This window comes from Sceloporus occidentalis, unplaced genomic scaffold (genome assembly GCF_023333645.1).
Source record: "Sceloporus occidentalis isolate IW3139 unplaced genomic scaffold, rSceOcc1.0.p SCAF_6, whole genome shotgun sequence".
Lineage (NCBI taxonomy): Eukaryota > Metazoa > Chordata > Lepidosauria > Squamata > Phrynosomatidae > Sceloporus > Sceloporus occidentalis.
The window spans coordinates 118,846,815-118,865,572 of NW_028316986.1; the positions used below are offsets into that span (position 1 = coordinate 118,846,815).

The 18,758-nt window shown below is 42.4% G+C and overlaps 1 protein-coding gene across 6 annotated transcripts in view; it reads left to right on the forward strand.

The window, feature by feature from the left end:
* LOC149311310 (cannabinoid receptor 1) overlaps positions 1-18,758 on the forward strand; it is a 45,134-nt gene that overhangs the window by 15,423 nt on the left and 10,953 nt on the right. The window contains exons 2-4 of one of the 6 annotated variants that reach the window (XR_016281771.1): positions 5,738-5,837; positions 7,527-7,630; positions 15,122-15,390. The exons of 1 other annotated variant lie outside the window; for it this stretch is intronic. The gene's annotated coding sequence lies outside the window, so the exon portion shown is untranslated. Of the gene's footprint in view, positions 1-5,737; positions 5,838-7,526; positions 7,631-15,121; positions 15,391-16,762; positions 17,250-17,842; positions 17,924-18,758 lie in introns of those variants that run through there. 4 more of the 6 variants (XM_089530767.1, XM_089530768.1, XM_089530771.1 and 1 more) reach the window with 4 other exon arrangements.

Below are 18,758 nucleotides of genomic sequence, written 5' to 3' on the forward strand. Positions count from 1 at the left end.
ATAACAAGATGGAGTCAGCGATAGAAATGGCATTAGTTTATATTTGTAGGAAGACAAATTAGTTAAATAAATTGTAAATCTCAAAAGAAACATAGGTGTGTGTGTGTGTGTGTGCATGTGTTATCATATATAGAATCATTATGGTTTGAAATTCCAAGCCAAAAAGTTCATATAGTACCAGGGACATATTTATGCCTGTCTGACACTAGCTCAGCTGGTGATATTTAGATAACCAGAGAAATGAGGGCGACAGAGAAAAGAGTAGTATAATAGGAATTGTGTGGTTTATATGATTTAACTTGGTTACCAAAAAGTCCTATGAAAATATATATATTATTGAAAGCAACAGCTGGGCTAATTATATTCAGGCAACTCTTTGAAAACCAGGAAGCAGAGGAGAATAATAATGTATAATGTATACTTTTCACAAAAGAGAGAAATAAATAGAAGAATTCTTTAAAAAATGTACTGGTAGTAATAAACGAATTTCCATTAAGGTGAACAGTGAAGGAACCACTGTTGTGGAGAACAACAAATAAGTGAAGCTAGAGAGAAATATTAAGAATGCCAAAAGGCTTTCTCTAAACTTTTTCTTCCTGTCACATAAAACTTGAATTCAAAGGTTCATGATAAACTTATGTCATAGTAGGTTCAAGACAGAAAAATGACATATTTATTCCTTTACTCCAGGATTAGTTTATGGGATTCATTACCAAAGAATGTGAAGATGACATTAATTAACTTTAGATGGATTTTTATAAAAAGTAGTAGATAAGTTCATTGGGTTGGATCCAGACTAATTATTGAGTTGTCTTCACTTATTTGGTGTCTTCTACAAAATGTTGGGTCTCTCATTATTCACCCCAGTGCAAAGTTCATTTATGACTAAATCCTTTTAAGAACTCAGCTATTTATTTCCCTCTTTAATCTTGACTAATGCAAGTCTCATTGATTTCACAGAGCCTAAAATGTTCCTAACCTACAGCTAAATCCAATTGTTAGTGCCAACTAGAGTACACATATTAAATAAATTGGAACTTAAGTCATCAGTTATGTGAAGTCTATATTGATTCAGTGGGTATCAATTTGGGAGTAACAATTGGATTCAGCTCTTAATGTGGCTCATGTCAGCTGAAGACATATCTATAAGTGACTGTAGCCATGATGCAGCTTCCATCTTAGGAACACTAGAAGTCCACTAGAAGTTCTCCATGAAGAACATAGAGCTTGGAAAAAATGACCATTTTTTGAACACCGGGTCTCAGAATTCTCCCTCTGTCTTGCACTCTGGCCATGCAGTCTGGGATATAAAGAAGAGATTGTTAGCCTGGCATCATCATGGCTTAATCAAAAGATTTTCTCAGATGCTTCTGAGCATTTGGCTGGTTATTGCTGGAATCATACAGATTTTTGTCTGAATCCCCAAATCTTAAATATTCAGCTTTCATAGAGAGTTAGGGTTGCCATATCCCGCCGGGGGGCGGGACAATCCCGGTTTGGGCGGTCCTGTCCCGGTCCCGGCCCGGTTTGGCGCCCAAACCGGGACGGCCCCGCCCACCGCGGCCACCTCAGGCCCCGCGGCGGCTCCAAGGCCTTTCTGAGGCCTGGGAAGGCTCTCCGCGGTTGGAGCTCCAGCCGCGGAGACGCTCCCTCCCGGGCCCCAGCGAGGCCTTGGAGGCGGCTCCGCGGTCGGAGCTCCGGCCGCGGGGTCCTCAAGGCCTCCACGAGGCCAGGGAGGAGGAGGAGGCCGCTTCCCACCGCGGCGATCGCCGCGATGAGGAGCGGCCCCTGCCTCTTTCCTGGCCTGGGAGCCTGCTGAGGCTTCTTCCCAGACCGGGAGGAGGAGGAGGACGCTTCCCCTCGCGGCGATCGCCGCGATGAGGGGCGGCCCCCGCGCCCCTTCCTGGCCTGGGAGGCGGCCTAGGCTCCCTCGCAGGCCGGGAGGAGGAGGAGGAAGCCTGGCACCGTGGCGATCGCCACGGTGCCAAGCTTCCCCGCGCCCCTTCCTGGCCTGGGAGGCGGCCTAGGCTCCCTCGCAGGCCGGGAGGAGGAGGAGGAAGCCTGGCACCGTGGCGATCGCCACGGTGCCAAGCTTCCCCGCGCCTCTTCCTGGCCTGGGAGGCGGCCTAGGCTCCCTCGCAGGCCGGGAGGAGGAGGAGGAAGCCTGGCACCGTGGCGATCGCCACGGTGCCAAGCTTCCCCGCGCCCCTTCCTGGCCTGGGAGGCGGCCTAGGCTCCCTCGCAGGCCGGGAGGAGGAGGAGGAAGCCTGGCACCGTGGCGATCGCCACGGTGCCAAGCTTCCCCGCGCCCCTTCCTGGCCTGGGAGGCGGCCTAGGCTCCCTCGCAGGCCAGGAGGAGGAGGAGGAAGCCTGGCACCGTGGCGATCGCCACAGTGCCAAGCTTCCCCGCGCCCCTTCCCGGCCTGGGAGGCGGCCTAGGCGGCCTCCGAAGCCGAGAGGAGGAAGAGGCCACTGGAACCGCGGCGCGATTCCAAGCGGCCCCTGTTCCTCCTCCCGGCTTGGGAGAGAGCCTAGGCGTCCTCCGAAGCCAGGAGGAGGAGGACAGGGTTTGAAAATGTAGGACTTTTTTTTAAATTTCCTAGCCAGGAAATTAAAAAAAAAAAGTCCTACATTTTCATACCTGGTCCTACATTTGTCCCGGTTTGGAGGTCCTCCATTATGGCAACCCTATAGAGAGTAGTAATGATACAAGTTTACAGACTGAAAACTTGCATAATTTTAAATATTTATTACTTCACTTGTGAAGTTGAGTTGTTTAGAGCAAGTGAATTTCGTATAGAGGCATAGAACAGCTTGAACAGACATTGCTTTCCTTTCTCCATTTAACTTTGTTATTCCATATTCTACTTGGATTACTCTCTGCAAACTTGGAAATGTGAGGGAAATGAAACAAGAGTCCTCACCTTACCACAACTCTTGTTGGGATATAGAGTCACAAGGAAAATGTACAATGTGGGGTTTAATAGTAACCAGGCATTAAAGGGTTACTGTGAGCCATAATAATTAGGCATTTAACCAGGAAGCAACATCAAAAAGATAGTCAACAAGTTCAGTAAAGTCCTGTAGAGTGCCGCTAGTCTGAGAAGCCACTCGGGCAGAGGGAGAGGCAAGGCCTAGTAGCCTCACGGAGCTTTTTCTAGAGTAGTGAAGAGCATTGTACCTCAGAGAGGGTTGTGACTAGGGTGGATGGTATGGATGTATATATTGTTGTACACAGTGAAACTTCTTCTAAGAATAAAAGCCTCATCTGAGAGAAATTTACTGAGCCCTGTACATACGGACCCTTTAGCACATCCTGGTGACGTGCTAGGGTTGCCTAGGGGCGCCGTTTCCAGACGCCCCACAACCCTAGGACGTCACCAGGACGTCACAGCTGTGTGGCGCCATATACATGGCACTCACAGCTGTGACGTCACTGCCGCGCGCCTTCCAGATGGGTGTGCGCGGCAGTGATGTTCTCGCCCTGCCGTAGGCAGTTTGCAGCGGCACTAAAAGGAGCCGCTTTTTAGCGATCCTTTTGTTTCTACATAGCTGCGTTGCGCAATTTGGATGCTGCAGCACAGTTACGCAGAAAAGAGAGGCAGCCACTGGCCGCCTCTTTCTGGCGGTCTGTACCCCACCAGAGTCTCTTTGCTCATTGAGAAAGGGAGAGATGTTTCTCCAGCTCACAAGCTGCTGTCTACAGCCATGAAGGGGGAAAATCTGGTGCTAAATGTTGGAGTGTTGCCTCACGTGCTGCGCAACATCAAAAGCATTTTAACAACTCTACTCAGGTCATTATATGTATTTACAAGCAACAGTTTATTCCATTAAGAACATAGGTGCGTTACAGACCGCCGGATTGCGGTGGTCTGGCTCCGCCTCCGCTTTCAGCGTCCGGGAGCTGCAGCGGGCAAACCGTGTGGCTCCCTGACGCTCCGAGGAAGGAGCGCGGAAATCGCGCTCCTTCCTGGGCCCCGGAAGAGACGCCGTGAGGCCCTAGTCGCGCACTCGTGGCATCACATCCGGGGCGTGACGTGTGGACGCACAGCGTCTGCTACATCAATATGGCGGCGGCTGTGTGGAACGGCCACCGCCATTTGTCATGGACTCTGTCCATGATAGGGTTAGGGGCGTCTGGAAGAGACCCCCTTTTTCAAACTGGGATGTCCTCAGGACGTCCCTAATTGCGGTCTGTAACCCGCCATAGAAACCCAATCCAGATATTATGATGACCTCTCCAGACCAGTACAATAGGCTCCCTTTCCCTTCTCTTCTTTAGTTTATAATAACCAACCATAGTTTTGTCATAATGTTCTAAATCCCATTCTTAGACCTGTGTTTCTCAAACTCCTGTGCAGATCAAAACTATGCAATTTATCATGTATTGTAACAAACAAATGAACAAACAAAAACTTCGACAAAGTTTCAGGAACTTTGGTTTAAAATAATTTATTAATTTGCATAACCTTAAAATATAACACAAACATTCACAATAGACGTAACAAAAACAAAACGAAGAGAAAACAAGAAGCAGATAAGGGAAAATAGAAAAAGAAAAATGAGAGAAAACCACTATTTATATAAATACATAAAACACCATTATAGCATTGACAACATATAACCTGTCATCCCCCTTAATCTCATTTCTTCCTGTATAGGTTTCCTAAGGGGCTGGGAACTTCCAAATTGGTGAATTTCCTTCTATCCCTAGTCCTGACAAGACTAGACCCATGGAATCAGTGGGATTTACCTATATGTTGACTTGTAATTCACCAATTGATTGAATGGATCTTCTACAGTTGGGACTAACAACAGGATACCAGCCTGTGTTTGAAACAGGCAAACTGGATTAGATCCAGGATCTGTCCCTCATCAGTGGAAGAGTTTTACCGACAGAAGTTTTCTGTGCTCAGTTTTGAGAGATTCTCCTTTCACTAGCATGCTGGGACTTACTGTGGAGCATGTAGTGCAGGAGCTAGAGGGGCTGTGATGGGGAACATGGGCTGGGAAAGACCACTTCTGCCAGCCCTTTTATATCCACCATAGTTTGGATTCAGACATATTGTGTTTATCATTTCACATTCAAATTCCAACCATGTTGTTGTTCTTAATTTCCATCAAGTAAACTTCAGTTTATGGCAATGCTATGAATGAGAGACTCCCCACTCCCAACCCTGGTCATCAAGTGCCATGCTCAGGTGTCACAAATTCAGGGCCATGGCTTCCTTGATTGAGTCTGACCACTTGTAATGTGGTTGTCCTCATTACTTCTTACTGACGTGCCCACATTATTATCTTTTTGAATGTGTCATGTCTTCTCATGATATGTCCAAGGTGCAATACAGTTAGCCCTCCACATTTGCAGTTTTGAATTTTGCAGATTTATTTGCAGTTTTGATTAATATGTTCTCTCTAGGAATCTCTAGGTTCTTCAGAGCAACTCTGCCGGAAGTTGACCATAGAGTTGTGCTGAAGAATCTAGAAGTTCTTAAAGAAAACACTTCTCTAGGCATTTGTCGGTTCTCCAGCATGATTCTATGATGAACTTCTGGCAGATGTTGAGCATAGAGTTGCACTGGAAAACTTGGAGGTTCCTAGAGTGGTATTCTGTTAGGTAAAAAGAATAGTGCTTTTTTATTTGCAGTTTTCCCACTTTCACAGGGGTCCTTCACCTGTAATGCCAGTGAATATGGAGGGACCACTGTAGTCTCAGTTTAATCATTTTGTCTTCTAGGGAGAATTCAGGGTTGACTTGCTCTAGGACCCCTTTATTGGTCCTTTTGGCCATCCATGTCCATGGGATCCATAGAACTCTCTTCCAGCACTACATTTCAGTGAGTAGATTTCTCTTCTTATGAGGTTTCTTCATTATCAAACTTTCACAACCATTCATAGAAATCAGAAATACAACAGCATGGATAATCCTGACTTTGCAGTTGAATTGATATACCAAGTCATGACTTGGGGAAAAATTGTGATCAGCATTAACTATAGCTTATCTAATTCAGACATCATTGCAAGCTATGACTATCATAAACTGTAGGTGACAAGAAGGAATCATGTCTGAGGGAGATGGGGACAGGAGAGGATATGCAGAGGAGTGAGCCTGCAGCATGATCCCTAAAGTCATTACCGCTCACTTGGTTGCACTACCTTTTTAAAGGCTATCTATGTTCTCTCTCCCTTCTTTATGTGTTTCTAAAAGAAGACAAGTGTTGGGTCTTTCCACTTTTGATTGCCATCCATTTTGAAAATAACATAATGGCACTGGGACATGCGAACAGAAGCATAGCACCTAGCAAAAAACTGGTTTGGGAAGGGGTAAATCATAGTAAAGGTGACGAGGATGTGTGCTATCTATTCCAGTCAATCATGAGTCTTGAAATACCTTTGTCGTTTATCATAATTTCAAGGTGTTCTTACCTAATCTGTATAAATAAACCTCCAATGAAATGCCTTTCACTCAAATTTGAATGATTTGTTTTGATTCAGTTTTAATAAAATTTTCACTGCTGTTTTAATTGGTGCATTTTCCAATAGTGACAGTGATTTGCAGTTATGGTATTCTCAGGAGCAAACAGAACTAATGTTGGTAGCATCCCCAAAAGTCTAAACTAATGAACTCCTAGTACTTAAAAAGAAATTTCTCTCTGCAAGTACAATAACTTGGAAATTACTAAAAAAATCTGAATGCAAAAATATGGTGTTGGGGAAGGATCATTGAAATGCAGAGTGGGATTGCTTGTCATGATCCCATTAACCATGGTGCTGGCACAGCACATGCATACAGAATAGTATTTTGCAAAACTCTCTGGATGGAAACTTTTAAAAATGAAGTAAAGAATCTGGAGACATTTCTTTTAAACAAGGACACTAATTTAGCAGATTTTTGTCCTTTAAAGATAGGGGAATTCTATTTAACCTGAGTTTACCAGCAAATCATATTCACTGCAGCTTTGCTGCGGAATTGTTTTGACTTTGTTAAAATTTGATTTTTTTTATTCCTAACCTTGTCTGCTACTGAATATTTTAAACAGTAAACTCTTCTATTATAGAAATAAGCATAGACAACAATTAAGTAAACAGTCACTTTTATAAATTTTTAAAGATTTAATTGAAAACATCTTGTAAAACACTCCCCTTGTATTATAAATGAGTAAGAGGATTGTGTGTGCACATGGGGTGGTTACCCAGTGACCTGAATTGTCTAGTAGCATTTCTCTGTGTTATAAATGGGTGCATTTCCCTTTAGAATTAGTTGTATGTTAATTGTCAGGAAATTAATTATACAGTAATTGCCTATATGCTTTATAAAAACAAATTCTGAACATTTGTGGATGCAAGTGGCATTAGTTACAAATTCATTGTCACATATTTTAAACCTGCTACTTCAGAAGTTGTCTTAGGCTTAATTTGAAAGAAACTCCCACTGAAAGGACTTACATCTGAGTGCGGGAAGAGATTGTGTTGTGAGTTTCATAAACGTTGCATTCCTTCTTTTGTTTACACAATCTGGATTCCAGGCAGATTTATCTCATATTATGATTATGGTGACGAAACCAGTTGGCTGAGCTGGTGTGGTGGCACTGAATGTTCATAAGCAGTCCAGCTTCTCCGGAAACAAAAGGTGCTAATTTCAATTTTATTAGATACAAATTTTATTACATACATACTGCTTAAATGTATATAGTGATGTGGTTAAAGTGAATTTTTGATAAGATGTGGTGTTTTTAAAGACACTTTTAAAAGAATTTAAATTTTTATTTTCATTTTTTAAAAAAAACAACCCTTCTCCTTTCTCCTCAGTGAGCCTCATCTCACTCACGCCATCTTTCAGCATTTTTTAGGGAAGCAGGCAAAAGCCACAGCCTGTTTCTTCCCAAAGGCAGATGTTTGGGCAACAATGGTGTCACCCCACCTTAAAGTGTCAATTGGTGTGGTCCATACTCCCCAGACCCCAATAGTGATGCCCCATATTTGAGAATCATGTACTCTATATACTCATGTACAGTATAAGTCTAGCAATTTTAGTCAAAAAAGTGACCGGAAAAAACTGACCCCAAAAAACTGACTTGACTTATCCATGGGTCAATGTAAGTATTGTACTTTAACTCATATGTACTGGTGTGTGTGTGTGTGTGTGTAGGAACCATCCCCTGGTGAAAAACAAGAGAGTAATCTGTCCTGGAAACAGTGACTTCCCTCTGTTCTCTCATCAATCCAGCTTTTAATATGAGCACAAACAATTATGCTTCCTGGAATTTTGGAACTTTTTTGGCATTGTTTTTCTTTCCTTCACCTTTTACATCCTTTGTTACATGGCCCTAAATTTTATCCTCGACTTATCCACGGGTCGTATCAAAATCCATAACTTTGGCCCCCAAACCAGCCCTCAATTTATTCATGTGATCAATTTATAGTCGAGTATACATGGTATGTCTATATTGGATACAATAAGGCTGTAATGTTTTACTCTCCTACAAGAGAATCAGCCTCATTGAACTGAATAGAATTTAATTCTAAATAGATATGTATAGATTCCGCTATTGAGTTAATTTTAAAAGACAAAGCATCAACCAGGATTTGCTGAGCCACTGCTGAAACTAAGGTAGGTATCTCATGCCCCATATTGCCAGAACTTACTCTTTTCTACCTTAATTTTAAACAAACCATGAACATCATGAAATCAACTGTCATCATGCACAGATATAAAAATACATTTTCTGTCAAAATGCCACATGGTGAAATTTCATTCCAAACCATTCGCCAAATGTAGTCTCTCATTATTTTTGGTAATTGACACAAACAATATTTCTCGCATGCCTTCCATAAACAAAAACTAAGGGGCTGTGCAGACAGCTTTTAAGGGATGGCCTGCAGCCGCCTTCAGATGTGCCAGATCGGGGCTGTGGCAACCACACACCGTGGCCCCAATCCGGCCTTTACAGGGTGCAAAAAGGAGCTGCAAAAAGCAGCTCCTTTTTGCACCCTGGAAAGGGTACAATAGCTGTGCCACCGCAGCTTGAAGGTGCTCCTATGGTGCTTCATCATGTGGATGCAGCACCAAAGGAGCGCCATGATGCCACATGCCATGAGAAGCAGCACATGGCATCATGGCGCCCTGGGGGCAGAGTTGGGGTGTGCATCATGTGGACCCCAACTCTGCCCCCAGGCCAGCCTTAATGACCAGTCTGCACAGAGCCTAAGTTAACAGTTTTAACGTTTACATTGGGAACACACTAAGAAAGCTTGCACTGAAAGTTCAGTGAAGGGAGAGAATTGCCAATATGGCTGGGATTAATCATTGAGGGCCTGAACAGCTACGTGAAGTGGGAACATGATGACAAAGTGATCAAGGGTCTAACTAAACATGGCCTTTAAATGAACTTTTATTCTTTGCTTTTAAATTACTGTTTTAAATGGTGTAGTGGAATGAACATTGGACTATGACTCTGGAGAACAGGGTTCGAATCACTATTCAGCCACGGAAATCCACTTGAGCACAATTATGGGTGACTTTGGGCAAGTCACAGAGTCATAGTTGGAAGGTGCCTCATGGGCCAGGCTCTTTTTGAAGACATCCAGAGAAGAAGACACACACACACACACACACACACACACACACACACACACACACACCACCTCACTAAGCAAATGATTCCATTGCTGAATTGCTCTTACTGTCAAGAAGATAATTCTAATCGAAATGTACTCTCTTATAACCTCAGACCATTAGACCTGGTCCTGCTCTTGCCCTCTGACAGCCCTTGAGGTATTTAAACAGTGTAATCATATCACTCCTCAGTCTTCTCTTCACCATGCTGAACATGCGCCTTCAACCTTTCCTCGTAGGTTTTGTTCTTCAATAACTCTTACCACACCCCTCCATACCCCTTCTCTAAACCCACTCCAGCTTGTCTATATCCTTCTTAAAATGAGGAATCCAGAATGGAGCACTATACTCCAGATAAGACCTGGCCAGTGCAGAATATAGGGTGACTATTACTTTCCTCGACTTGGAAACTATCCTTCTATTAATGCTGGCTAAAATAGCATTCTCTTTTTTTTCTACAGCATCACACTGCTGACTCATTTTCAACTTAGGATCCAATAATAATTCCAAGGACCTTTTCTCATGTAGGACTGCTGAGCCATGTATCCCCCATCCTGTATCTGTGCATTTGGTTTTTGTGGCCTAAATGTAGAATTTTGCATTTGTGTATACTGAATCTCATAATTTCTCCCCAATCTTCTAGTTTGTCTAAATCCTTTTGAATTGTGCTCCTGTCTTCCAATCTGTTAGCCATGCCTCCTAGTTTTGTGTCATTTGCAAACTTGATAAGGATTTCTTCCACCCCATCAAATAAGTCATTGACAGTAATGTTGAAAATTAATGGCCCAAGGACAGACCCCTAGGGACTCCATTTATGACCTCCTTCCAGTTTGAAGCGCAGCCACTGATGACAACTCTTTGAGCACAATTATGGATCCATCTTACAATATTCCCATCTATTCCACATTTAGTTTGACAGGATTTGTGCTGGCTTCAAATGATCACTCCATTGTAATATTTTCCCTTTTATTACACTTAGGCTGAGTGGTTTGTAGTTCCCTGGATCTTCGTTTTTGCCTTTTTTTAAAAAAAGAGGGACAATGTTTGCGCTTTTCCAGTCAAGTAGTACCTCACCTGTTCTCCACAATTTCTCAGAAATGAAGGCAAGGGGTTCAGAGAGTACTTCAGCAAGTTCCTTCAGTACTTTTGGATGCAGTTTATCTGGTTCTGCAGATCTGAGCTTATTTAAGTTAGGTAGGCAATTTGTAACTAAGGAGTGGGGTATAAATAAAAAGTATTATTATTATTATTATTGGCATAAAATTCCGGGTTGGGGGGCGTGGTGTACAGATGACGCACATCCCAAAGACGCCTGGAAGCCAGCTTCAATCCACCTGGCTGCCCACACATAGATTGGCTTCCGGGTGCTCCAGCGGAGCGGCATTTACACGCCACACGCGCCACCGGGTTGCCATAATTGTCCACTATTACCAGGGACAAAATGTGGAACAAATTTGAGACCAAACTGTAGGACAACTGCAGGACAAAACTCAGCCCAAAATGTAGGACATTTAAGAAAAATGGAGGACCTTAAATGTCCTACATTTTGGGCTGAGTTTTGTCCTGCAGTTGTCCTACAGTTTGGTCTCGAATTTGTCCTACATTTTGTCCCTGGTAATAGTGGACAATTATGGCAACCCTTTTGCCACCTTTTTCGCTTTTTCTGCTCCTTTTTTGGCTGGCTTCAAGGTGGATTGGGGCCACGGCAAGCCAGTATATCCAAATTCAGATGATGCTTTGAACATACAATTTTCTGCCTTTTCCCCAGGATTTTACCAGGGGCTAAATGACATCATCTTCTATTTGTAACTTTTCTATTTCCCCCCTTCTTAAAACAAGGCAGGGACAAAAAAAGATGGAACAGGCTTGCATCCAGGCAACAGTTTCTTTCCATATGAACCTTTCTAAGTTTGAAGATCCTTGGGGAGGGCTTACTCTTGATCCCACCATCATCACAAACATGCTTGGTGAGGAAATGTAAGGGACTTCTGGATGAATATTTGCAATCTGTGGAATCCTCTCTACAGGAGTCTAGCGTGGTCTGGATAAGCCAATGTCACAATAGGCTTCCTCATTGCTTTCTGTCTGCTAGAAGGCAAAGGTCTTTTTATTTAGACAAGGCTATTTAACTCTGTTGCAGAAGGGTCTTTTAGTGACAGTGCTGTACTTTTATCCTCATTGCTATGTTTTTCATGTTTTCACACAGATTTAAAGCAGTCCCATTTTTAATAGAATAGCTTATTTAATTGTTTTTTAAATTAAATATAAACCTTTTGGGCTGTATGCTGTGGTGGATGGAGCTTTTATTGGGGCTGTTTTTTCTAGTTGTTTTTCTGTTTTATTATGTTTTAAATGTGTTTTAAAACTGTTTTTAACTTGTACTTTTAAAAAAAGTTTTAATTTTGTTTTAAATTTAAACTTTAAACAAAGTTTAAAACTTTGATTTAATTGTGTTTTAACTTTTGTGTTAGTAGGGTTTTTTTTAAGCCACCTTATACTGTGTTTTTAACTGTAAACTGCCTTAAAACCTGTGCTGGGAGAAATGTGGCATATAAATTTCATAAATAAATATTTTGTTTTAACCTTTAGTGTGAACCTCCTTGAGTTGTGTATGCGGAGAAAGGCAGGTTGTAATTTAAATAAACAGTAGCTGTGCAGTTGTTGTTGACTGATAGAACTAGAAGCCTTCTGTCTGGTGCCTTGAGATGGTTTTCTCCAGACCAGGACATTTCAAATTTTGGGATTCGGCTGTGAGGGTGGGGAGGCAAATGAATGTTTAAACATGTTGAAGCATGGAGAGTGTTGGTTTCTCTTCCTTTTTTCTATATGCTCAGTTTAACATTAAGAATAGACTCTCCATACCACCACGTTTTATAACCAACTCGAATGACATGTGTTCATTAATGTCTGCTAAAGTTAGCCTTATCCAAGTGAACAGAAGGCCCGTTACAAACGGGCCCTTGTGGTACCCCCGTCACGTGCTAGGGGTTGGCTGAGGACCTAGAGTCCACACTGGCCTCACCCCTAGCATGTGACGGGGGCGTAAAAATGGCGGCGCCCTATACACACGGGCGCCACCATTTTTACGTGCCGGACGCATAGCGTCTGCATGTCGCACCCTGGGGCGCAAGAAGAAGCACCATTTTGGGGCTTCTTTTTGCTCTGCAAGGGAGCCGCGCGGTTTGGCTGCTGCAGCTCCCTCACGGAGCAACCAGCAGCGGCATAAGACCACCCGTTTTGGGTGGACTGTAACGTGCCGAAGACAACTGAATCCATGAAGAACCAATTCAGAATAATTAACCAGAAGATGGGTAATGTGCATCTTACCTTGATGGTCAGATCCAGTATCGCAGCATAAGCATCCCTTCACAGGAAGACAGGAGCATTGAAATCTCCTTCCTCCCTATCCAAAGTCCCTATACAATGGGCCCTTGGTATCCACTAGAATACCAGGACCCACCCAACCCAGATACCAAAATCCGTGGATGCTCAAGTCCTATTAAATACAATGGTGTAATGAAATGGTATACCTTATACAAAATGGCAACATCAAGGTTTGCTTATTAGAATTTAATAATAATAATAATAATAATAATAATAATAATAATATGATTTATTTATAGCTTGCCTTTTCACTGGGAATCAAGGTGGGTTACAACATATAAAAACAATGTGTAATGTATCAAATCCTATTATCCCCCTCCCAACCTCCCATCCCAAATTATAAAACAAAATTAAATAAAATACAATATAAAAGGTTATAATGATAAAATCAACAGAGTTGGGGAAAAGAGGAAAGGACTCTATAGTAGGAGGGAGAAATTTTTTTGTATTTTTTAAAAAATATTTTCAAGCCATGGATGATTGAATCCATGGATAAAACTCCATGGATATGGAAGGCCAACTTACTATAAATGCTCAAATGCATGGTGGGCACACATGTTGGCATCTGTTAACCTGAACATTCTAGAATAATTGTTCCCAGCCTTTCACTCTCGTTTGACCATTAGCAATGCTGGCTGAACCTTTGGGGAATGGAAGTCCAAAATGTCTAGAGCAGGTTTTCTCAGCAGGTTTCCCTGGAATGCTATAGTTTTGAGAAAGATTGCATTTGGAATAGTGAGAGTTGGGGAGAAAGCCCTGTAGATAGAAAGACCTTTATGCAGGGGTAAACACCATGCCACAGAAACACCATGACACCGCCCAATGTGTGGTCAGCAGGGCGGTGTGACGCCAGCTTGGGGGCAGCGTTGTGGCCGCCCCATGCCACCTTGAAGCTGGCTCTTTATGCTGGTCTGCTTTGCCCCTTACTCACTTAAATGTGAATGTAGTTACAGCTATCACTTTTATTCAGAAACGAAAAGTGATACCCCAACCATTACACCCTGACTTACTGCATATTTGTAGAGCCCAGATAATTTTTTCTTTATTCTGAAAACTGTATTATGGTATAAACATATTAATGTTTGATCAAGTACATTTATTGAAAAAACTGTTCTCATTAATGAAATATAAATCAGTTAATGAAATATAAAACCTGTCTAGTTTAGTTTCACAACAGATCTTATTGACACTGATTTTTTCTACTTTTTATTTTTTCAACAAAACCCCTCAAGTATTTATAGATATAAAAGATATTTCATTCTGTGCAAGTACAGTCTATTTCCTTATGCATCTGAGGAAATAGACTGAAGTCTACAAAAGCTCATGCTGCCAACTTTATTTCAGTTAGTCTCAAAGGTGCTACAGGATCTCTCTATGCACATACAAAGAAGCATTCCCATTTCAGGTCAAAGAAATGAAAGCTAGTTTCAGGTTAGATACAAATCATGATACTTTTCATATTACTGCAAATATATTCTTACCAGATTAGTAATAAATATATTTACTTCATTTTTTTAAACAGTTGCTTTTTAAAGAAACATCTTGGCCTTTCCAGAGTTTCTTACATGATGAAATTATTAATATTCTGCCAGGGTCACCACTACCAAGAGTGTGGCGGGTACAGACTGCACCAGGTGGCACCCTAAGGGGATAGTGACACCTCTGCTCCTCAAACATCTGCCTTTTGACAGAAATGGGCTGTGGCATTTGCCTGAGTCCCTTTAAAATGCTGAAGAGATGGTGTGAGTAGAACGAGGTTCAGTGGAAAGAGAAAAAAGAGGCCCCAGGTTTCTAAAAAATTAATTTTTTTTTTAAAAGTGTTCTTTTTTTAAAAATTCAAAGCATTGTATCTTACCAAATTTTCACTTTAACCACATAAAACAGCCTAAATGTATTTACATGCACATAGATAAATACATTCAGGCTATGCATATGATAATGTAATTTAAAGGTATAATTTTAATTTTACTAGTTGTTTATGTCACTACTAAATCACTATTACAATTTATGACTAACAGTACAAAAAACATTGCTGAAGCGATTCGTGGTGGGGGGGTGGGCATGAGCTAGACCCATTTAACCCACATGTTTTTGATGCTGATTTTTGACACGTCTTTTTAGATAAATCGATTCCGTGCAAGTGTAAACCAGATGTGGATCAGAATCAATTTCAAGAATCGATTCAATGTCAGTGTGTACGAGATACAGATTGGAAGCGATTTACTATGACGTGATAAGAGGTCGCCAGGTGGGGAAGCGGAAATTAACAACCTGTGTTCACCCACCCTTCAACCCTCGTATGGAAATACATAAATGCAATTGCAGTGATGGGCAGAGGAAAACAAAAATCCTGCTGAAAACTCTTTAAATTGAACCAATTCATTTGCCAATGTGAACCACAAGGGGGTTATTTTATTTTATTTTACCGCAAGAAAATGTGATCGAGGCAAATGTAGTGTGAACCATGCTCCACTGCAAAACTGATTCATCGATTCGGATCGCAAAGTGATTTATTTGTAAGTGGGAATGAGGCCTAGGAGAGGTAAAAGATAATGGCATTAAAATTTTGAAGATTAAAAAAGGCTGGAAAATGGAAAAGGGTCATTTGAGGTATTAGTGATAAGATTCATGAGGTTAAAAATGGGAGAGAGCAAGTAAGAAAGGTGCTTGATGGTCTTCTTTGGGGGGTTCTTTCTGGACCTTGACACTGCTGGTTGCAGATACATTAAAAGGAACATGGGCAAACACAGTGGTGTCACCCGGTGTGGGAGGCTCCTGGGGGGGGGGGTGGCCTTGCTCGCCTGTCTCTCATCCTGAGCAAGACATGGAAAAGGCAGCCAGGTGGTGGCAGATTCCCTTGCCTCCCCCACTTGTGCGTTCACCCTCCCACCCCTCTGCTGCTGCCACCACGACTCCCTCCTTGGGAGGAGAGCCAGGGCAGAAGGGAAGCCAGGAGGGGCATGCTGGCTCCTCTGCCACCATCACCTTGTTTCCTTCTTCAGGGAGATAGCCAGGGCAGTGGCAAAACCACAAGACACATGTACTCACCCCTCCTCTCCCACTTCTTCCCCTGCTGCCCCAGACCAGGAAAGTGCTGCTAGACAGTGGGAGCCTATCTTGACCTCACTTTCTGGCCAAACCATCTGCCTGCTGCCCACCCAGGGTGTTAGGTGTGGTGGCAATGGGAGGGGATGGAAGGGGCTCATGCTTTCCCTCCTCCTATGATGTCTTGGTTTCTTCCTCGCAGAGAGAGCCAGGGCAGCAGACAAGAAGGGATGGGGACAGCAGCAATGCATATATACCTTGCAGCAGCAGCAGGGCCCAACAGAGAGTCTCCTGGTGTGATCTGTACTTCGTGCACCCACCTGGTGACACCACTGGGCAACTGGATATCATCAGTTGGGTGAAACATATTTAGATACTTTTCCATCTGGCTTTCAGGGACTGAGAGTTTGACATCAAATCAGTCTTGATCATCCAGATGGATCACTGCTGAAATCTGGATGGAGCAATATCACTCTATTTCCATTGGATCGCTCACTGGCAATTTACTATCCACCACTGTGCTCTAAATAGAGTGTCAATTTTGGAAACTGAGTGCACTGTGCTTGACTGGTTCTGCACCCTTCTAAATGGCCACTTTCAAAAGGTGGGGCTGGGGAGAAACTATTGAGTTATGTAGCACATATATTACTGGGTTCCTCAGGATGTCATATTTTCTTTGTAGTTTAATATCTATATGAAATCTCTGAAGAAGGTCATCGAATGGTGATGGTGAACGACTACTATTTCCTCATCTCAAATTTCCTATATTGGGTACACTTCTAAAGCATCCTGGAGAAAAGTAGTGTCCATCATCATCACCACCACCATAAGAAAGGTGCCAGTGGCAGCCATTATTTCTGCCCCAGAATATCCCCAAATGACCATATGCCTAAAGCATTTGCCATGAGAGAAGCTCACTGCCAGAAAGAGGTACAGAGCTAACATGAAGCTGAAGAAAGGACAAGAGAGAAAAGACCACTAGAGTATCAGTGACAAGTCACCTGAAATAGAATAACAGAAGAATAATAGAATCATATAGTTGGAAGAGATCACAAGAGCCATCCAGTCCAACCCCCTGCCATGCAGGAACACACAATCACAGCATCCCCAACAGATGGCCATCCAGCCTCTATTTAAAAATGTCTAAAGAAGGCAACTCCATTTAATATTTATGAAAGCGAAGAAACTGAAACTCCTATTTCAGGTGGGTTCAGATTTTGTACCTTCATGCCAAATTTATTTCCAAGTTCATGCCAGATGTTTCCATGTGAGAATTTCTGGTACAGTCCTTACATATAATCATCCTTGAGCTGTGATCCATGGGTAGCCAGCTTTGTACCTCCATGACAAAAATACTAGAAGAAAAAGCTTGTGGACCCCCCCCCCTTTTTTTTTTTTTAACAGCATAATCCAGTTATTTCTAAATATTGATGTAGCTGCACTAAATATTTTGGTTAAATAGAAAAGGGAAACTTTAGGCTTGTATGGCCAGGAGTCCAAGAGGTGTGTGTATGCTATATACATGGGTTTATTAGTGACATGGTATTGGTTTATTAGTGACAGAAGCTCACTATGATTTATGATTCTACATGGAGCATGTGGAAAATTTAGAAATTCTTCTCAGAGTTGAATTTTTAATTCACAGGTGGGTGAAGCAGCCTTCCATGTGGTGCTTCAAGATAAGAAAATATGGGGACACAATAAACAAGGAAACTGGTTCTTTGCTTCACTGAATAGTTAAGAACAGTCGATCCCTGCAGTATTATTAGGCACCCAGTCTGAAGTACTGAAATGTCTATATAAGAGACGCAAAGCCCATTAGCAGAATGTGTTTACATGTTCAGAGACTAAAGTGAATTAATGGCAAGAGGATCCCAGGTGATTATGAGTTTCTTTATGTTTTCACTTCATGATTATTGTTATTGTGTGCCTTCAAGTCATTTACAACTCATGGCAACTCCAAGGTGCTTCAAAGTGTTTTCTTGGTAGAATTTGTTCAGAGAGGAGTTGCCTTTGCTTTCCTCTGAGAAACTGTGACTTAATCAAGATCACCTAGTGGGTTTCCATGGCCAGGAATGGAATCAAACCTTGAAATCCCAGTGTCTTCCTCAAACCAGTATACACTGACTCTTCATAATTGTACTATTTCCAAATTCAGTACTTTTAAATACTATCATCTTTGGTAGCTTCATCAGGAAGGGTTGGATGAGTTCGCAGATAAGGATATGAGGTAATGATGCAGGTGGTTTATTTCTCTTGGAGTTCTCTATTTATATAATTAAGGAGTGGGTAATACATGGGCATGTTCAAGTGACACAAAACAAATTGCTGTTCTTTATTTTATTTTATTTTATTCTGATCCCATCTTTTCCCCAAAACTGAGCCTCAGGGCAGATCACTACAAGATTTGAAGGGAGGAAAAAGCAGGTACAAAGAGGAGTGGCTGGTGGATCTCCTGCTTTGGGAGGGAGGGGGTGAATCCACTCTTGGTCTTCCATTTGCTCGGCTCTCTTGATTCCAAATCTCTATTGGAATAGTTTCCAGCACGTGGATGGCTCCAGCCCAACCCTCTGCCATGCAGGAAGGCATAATCAAAGCACTCCTGACAGATGGCCATCCAGCCTCTGTATAGAAACTTCCAAAGAATTAGACTCCATCACTCTCTGAGACAGTTTATTCCACTGTCCAATAGCTCCTACCATCAGGAGGTCCT